We start from the raw sequence: 6928 nt of genomic DNA, 5'->3' as shown, positions 1-6928 counted from the left end.
GGAGGAACATTTTTCTAGTGACCTTGGAGTTTCAGTCTTGTAAATTGGAATTTGCAGTTTCTCAGGCAGGAGTTCCCTTTGGCAGATGATGGTCTCATCATGCTGCTTTGCTGCAGAAGGTTAGTTGAGCTGAGGGATTGTCACTGCTCTGTGTTACACCTCTGGAAGCCCAGGGCTGGTTTTCATTTCAAATGCCTTATCACATAAGTACTTGTAAACTTTGTGCTTGAAGGTAGAGTTGGAAAGGTTCCCTGCACACCTTCTGTAAGGTAACATAGTCCTTCCAACCTTTGTATATAGAGATAGAACTTGTATTTTTCCTTGCTGGGGGAATGGGAAGGCTTCAGTGTTACATACAGGTGGCATGTTTTGGTCAGGCTCATGATCTCAGTCAGTGATTCCAGCAGCTTGGCTTTCCTACTTTCTACTTCCATGATCCTCATCCCATTATCCCAGCACTGGAGCAGCCAGGTGATAATGTACTCACTCAAATGTGTTTGCTGCAAAAGACCTGTGAACTGTTTCAAGTTTTTGTTCTGTGGATAGTTTTCTCATAGATGACCACTGAAATTCATGCCTTGCTTAAAGCTGTGGGTTTGTGTCTGAGTAGCAAAGAATTTTGAGAAAATGCCCTCATTTTCTTAGAAAGCAGTGTAGGCTTATAGATAGAGATCAGCAACCAAATAGTCTTCAGAAAGTGACTTTCCTCTGTAGTTCAGTTTAACCTTTTTAGTAAGGAAAAACTAATTGTTTTCCCTCATAGTGAGAAATTGTGTGACCCTGCTACAACCGTTGAAGAAAGCCAAGGCAGGGAGGGGGGCAGTGCTGAAATCTGATAGGCAAATGCTGGGGGCAGGGAAAGACACTTCTACCTCTTCCCAGGGCTGGGCAGATATGTTGACCCCTGATAAACTGTACTCAGCCCTTCAGTGCTCTGGGGAAAGATGAGGTTCTCTGTGCACCTCTGGGGTAGCACAGGGACCTTGAAAGTAGTTCTGATACTTCTGAAAAGAGCCAATTTTCAATGGAGAAGCACCTGCACCGAGAAGTGCCAGGAGATGAGAATACGGCATCACTGATCTGAACCCTGCAGTTTCTGCCCAGCACAGCACTCGGGCATGTGCTGAGGGGCATGAGAAATAGCTGCTCCTGTGTGAGCTGACTGAGCACTGGGGCACGGATTAATTGGGTGCTCATGTGAGCTGTCTTGAGGCTCATTTGTTAATAGATTGAGTGCTTGTGCAGGAAGTGATTGGAGGCTAAGGTATAAATAAATTGGGCACTCATACATAAGTTAATTGGGCACTAATGCATGAAGTTTTAACGGCATTCATGTGTGAAATAGGATGCTGTTCATAATTTCATGTGCTGTTCATGCGTACTGATCGGGTGCCTATCATGCCTGCTCTGGCTGGGCTTTGTGTTTGCTGCTGGCTGGGAACAGGTGGACGTCCATTCACACATCTCCCTCTGCCTCCAGTCCTGGCTGGCAAGTGACAGAACAGTATTTTCTGCAGGAATTGGCCTAGAACAAATCCAAACCCAAACAAGCTTTTTGGCAGGAGATGACAACTGTGTGACTGGCCAAAAAGAGCTTTTATCTTCTGTGTCCAAGGGAATTGATAACACTCTGCTGCAAAAGATGATGTTGCTTTCACCTGCCCATGGACACAGAGCATATATTTGCAGCCAGAGCTGACACAGAGCTTGTGATAAAATCCATTGGGTCGATGGTGTGCTGGCCTGGCTGTTATATTTAATTAAATGAATTGAGTGCCTGCACGAGTCACTAGAAACCTGGACCCTGATTTCTCCTGATTCCCAGGAGCCCCAGGGCAGCCTTTTTGGGGAGGCAGTGGGTGTGTGGGGCTGAGAGCTCTTGATTTCCTAGTGGAAGTACCTGTGCCCTCCTAAAACCACATTCTCCCATCAGTGCTGCCACTCCTCTGGCTGGTGACGCTCCAGTAGCTGGAGTTTCAAGAAGCGGGAGCTGAACTAACCTATGACTTCAAATAACTTGAGCAGTAAAATGCTGGGAAATGTCCATCAGCAGGCACTGGAAGAAGCAGGAGCAACTCTTTTTTTCTGAGTTTCCAGTACTAGAGGTAGAAGTTCAACAAAGTGGCACTGGAATGAGCTGGACATCAAAATAAGCCTATGTCCATCAGCTGGAGCTGTAGGAAGCCACAATTGCCACACAAAAGCTGGAGTTTTAACAAGCTGGACCTGAAATCACCTTCAACTGAAAACAAGCCAAAGCTGTAAGAAGCTGGAGTGTTCAGTAACTGAATTGAAATCACCTGAACTGAGCAGCAGCAGCAGCGTCTCTCATCACAACTGTGCAGGAGCTGGAGGTGCAAGACAGAGCATGGCTTTAGGAAGCAGCAACTGAAGTTAGCTGGGGCTTCCTGAGTAGTAACATGCTGGGCTCTCTGTCAGCAAGAGCTGTAGGAAGCACGAGGATCTCTTATCCAGAGCCCCCCGTCACTGGAGTGCCCATTAGCTGCAACTGCAGCGAGCTGTGGTGTCCATCAGCCAGGGCTGCCTTCCCGTGCTGCTGAACAGAGAAGCATCTGCTCTCCAGGGCCAAGGGAGAAACAACAACAGGAACTCCTGTCCTGCTGGCACAGACCCTGTCAGAGCAGGGAATGGGAAGGTGCCAGGTGAGAGCTGCAGCGAACAAGTGCAGCCCTGTATTACCTGCATCAGTCCAAACGGGCACAGGGATCACCTCAGGGCCTCACTCCACATCCCTGCCCCAGCCAGGGAGTAGGGCAGGCTGTGAGAAACTGGAAGAGGGGACACAAGGCAGCAGCTCATAGCTAAAGCCTGATGCTCTTACTTTTCAAGTCATGATGCTTATCTGATGACAAATAAGCTTTGCTTTGTAATGAAACAAGCAGCTCCTTTAGCGAAAGGGCAGGAAGGTACAACCCCGGCAGTGTGACATTTGATCCTTTAAGTATGTCTGGTTAAAGGTTTTAAATTCTCTCTCTATGGCCTTTCTAATTATATTTGTACTTTTACTTGACGCTGGGTGGCAGCAGCTCTATGAACACACTATTCAGTAATCCATTTCCTCCTCCTTTTCCTCCTCCTTCTCTTTCAATATTTTCATAGTTCAAGTACCAGAGCAATAAATTGGAAGTGCTTATCACTTTTTGACATTTCTATATACACTTATGCAGAATTGATAACAAGTTAGCTGTTGTCTTTCCTCTTAAAAAGAGGAGAAAACTGCATTTTTATGAAATTTCTGGTTCAAATGTTCCTTGAGGTGGTGAGGGGACTGAAAAGGCTTTGTCTGGTTTCTGAATTTTACCTTGCCTGCCTGTTTGGCACACCCACAGTATTTCCCTTTCAAGCTGATTTGTTTCCAGATTCTCTGCTCTTCCTGTTGCACTTCTTGGTTGCAAATTTCAGCCTCCCAGGTGCTTCCCCTTGTCTTTAATGTGGCTGTTAAATTAGTTAAACCAGTTACTCTAGTTGGTTAGTTAACTGGTTAGTTAAACCAGTTACGTTGCTGCTACTCCTTTCACATATTATAACAAGTGTTAAATATAAGTTTCTCTTTCCTGGATTCAGTCCTCTTAAGGGATAGGATGAGCCTTTCATCCAAAAGTACCAGGTTTCATGATTACACCTACTCCTAGGGCAATTGTTGTGGAACTGTGTTGTCTTCCACTTCAAAATGCCTTTTCTTTCCTTTGCTGTGGTAAGAAATTGCCACACAGACAAAGGAAAACAAGTCCTGTGTGGGGAAATCAGCAAGTCACCAGCCACCATCAGCCTGTGAAAAAAAGAACAGACCAAATTCCAGCCTCTTTGAGACTCATTTAGGACTCATTAGGAGTCTTTTGCTTTAGGAAACATTCAGGGAATGTGAGAGCTTTAAGAACATTCAGGAAATAGACAACAATAATGTGGGGTATTTTTGAGCTTTTCTGTTTAGATTTTTTTTTTTTATGCTGTACCTCTATACACAAAATGCAAACAGCAGCACCCTGGTACGTTTTAGGCAGAAGGAACTTGGAAATCATTAAGCCATTTTTTGCCCAGGGTGGGCCCATATCTGCAAGCCTTCTCTAAGGGGAATGGCCAGGAGAAAAGTAAAATCTATGTGCAAAACAGGTTAAAAACTGGAAGACAAAAATACTTTTCTCCAGGCTGAGAAGGCAAGCAGTTGCAAACAACAAAATACTTTTCCCTGTTGTGTCATGGTAATGAAAAAGAGCCCATCTCTCAGGTGTGGGGCTTTGTGTACTCCTGCCTTGGCCTCAAGGACAGCCAGAAGTAGTGATGGGCGCAGGCTCACTGCACAATAGGACTCACTTTTTAATTCAGTGGTCACTCCTGGGCCTGGTGTCATTAGGACACATGGGGAATGCCACCTGCTAAACTGGAAACAGGCTTGGATTTTCGGTATGTATCAGGCCCTGCACGCAAAACCAGATGCGGCAGTTTCCAGCAGCTGTCTTGTAACAGCTGCTCAAATAAATCCATAGTTTATAAAATTCATTGTGACAATGCCTAACGGTAAGGATCTCACAAGCTCAACCAATAAGCCCAACTGAATCTAATCAATTCGTAGTGAGCTCGTTGCAAAATAGATTTCAGAGAGCTTGACACAGAGCCGCAGCACATCAGGAGTCACAATGAGCTCACATTTGGGAATTCTGCCAAAGGATGCACCTGACCCCTGAGTTAAATCCTGCTGCTGTCTTGCTGCTATCCCCAGGACAGACAGCTGATCAATATTTATGTGGCAAACAACAGCTAATGGGGTTTACAAGAAAATAATTACCCACCTTTTCCGTGCTTGGTGTGCAGCTCAGTTTGCTTTGAACTTGTAACTCCGTGTCTGGCACCATCTTGCACACAATGTACAGAAGAACCAAGCCCTCATCTCTCACCTTTGATTACAAGAACAGCACCACAGCCATGTGAACCAGATCCCTGAACGTGGACATGCAGCCACTTCAGTGGTGAGAAATACAACTGGGAAACAAATTGCTGTACTGGGTGCATGTTGGTTTACCCCTATTGGTTTAGCTCTACATCAAGATGTAAAGAAATCAGCCAGAAATCTTCAGATCCATGCCAGGAAACAAAACAACTGTGCTACAACATTCAGGCACAAGGAACTTAAGAAAGAAGGAGTGCAAGTCTTGTGCTGCCTTGCAAAAAGTGGGAAGGGAGGAAGAATTCAGGACGGTGTGCTACATTACAGTTGGGAAGGCTGGTTTTAATTTTCTCTTCTTTCCCTCAATTTTGAGGAGCCAAGTTGTCAAACTGTCAAAGGCTTCAAAACCCAGAGTAGCACACAGCTCTCTAGAGGGACATCAAAATCATCAAGGGACTTAAACCTCTCAGGACTTCGTCAGAAAAAGATAAAAATTCTTCTTGCTGCTACACTGCATCCTCCCACTCTGCTGCTGTTCCTGCCTCTCTGAAGTGCTCACATGCATCACCACTCTGATCTGGTAGCTGGGGGAAGGCACTTTCATCTCACGGGCCCAAGCTAACTCACCTCTGTTCTCTGCCAGGAACAATCTTCATCCCTCCTGCCTCCTAAGGCAGATTCTCTTGTGGCAGAAGTGCGGGGGGAAAAAAAGCACAGCTACAGCTGAGTTTCTGAGGGAGCCACATCATGAAAGCAAAGCTGACAGGACAGAAAGGCAAAGCACAGAGAAGAACACCAAGGACAGAACTTATTACTAAGATATCCACAGCATGTCCAAAACCTGAACATCAAAATCTATTATTCAATGACTTTAAATTAGGAAATGCAGCAATAGGCATAATCTGATCATCATCCTAATTGTCCATTCAATTCTCCCATGGTCTCCTGCACTGTGACACTACCTGAGCCTGACTCACTTATTCATCCCCTTGTTTTACATCAGTATAACTCCACTGGTGCTGAGTGAAGTACATCTGTCTGTCAAAGACAGAGGGTGTGAGATCAAGTAATACTCAGTCTCTACTCTATCAGCTTCTGCTTGTTTCTGGAAAACTTCCCCTCAGTCAGCTGCATACATGCCAGAACTAGAATGAATTGAATGTACATAGGAACTCTATGTAAGTACAGAATAATCTGTGACCTCATTTATTGCAGCTTCTCATATGTTCATTTTCTCGACACCCCCTAGGGAAAGCAAAATCTGAGTGGAGGACATGCTGCAAGAAGTAACGTCAGTGGCTCTCTCTCCAAGGTAGCCTCTTCTGCCTCAGTCTTTTCTGAATCACGTAGACAAATGTATAAATCCAGTCTATGAATCTGGACTGCTGGGTGGAATGTGCTTGTAAAATAATTAATGTCCTTCTCGTTACATTGTAAGCTCACTTTATTTGCACACAAATAAACAAGCTAAGTTAAACTTTATAAAGGAAATACATCCCACAGCTGGACAGGCTTAATGCTAACTACACTAAACTTCTCATACATGTATTTTTTTCACTTAAAAAAACATAAATATATCTCACATTAATATTATATATATATATATAAGGAAACTACATATAAATACAATGGAAAAATACATTCAAAAGCTTGTTATAAAACTTCTCACAATATTATTTTGACTGTAATAAAAGTATTTATGAGGGAAAGACAGAGGCATGGAGAAACACAAATACCTAATGTCTAGTGCTTCATCTAAATCCTGAAAATAAAATTTAGTCTTTGGTATTACTAAATAAAGTTAAGTTGCAACCACCTACAACTTACAGCCTCTGCTCCACCCTCTCTGATTCCACTTTGCACAGGCTCTGCTGGCTGCAAGTTTCCACAATAATTTGGAAACAGGCAGAGAAACAAAACCAGCTAAATGTGTAGTGTCTTTTTCAAGGGCTCCATCCAACCTTCATTGAATTTGATGGAAAATATGATATTGCCTTATTCAGGCTGAAGGCTATACAAAATATT

Source organism: Cinclus cinclus, chromosome 5, assembly GCF_963662255.1.
Source record: "Cinclus cinclus chromosome 5, bCinCin1.1, whole genome shotgun sequence".
Lineage (NCBI taxonomy): Eukaryota > Metazoa > Chordata > Aves > Passeriformes > Cinclidae > Cinclus > Cinclus cinclus.
This window is presented reverse-complemented; position numbering follows the sequence as displayed.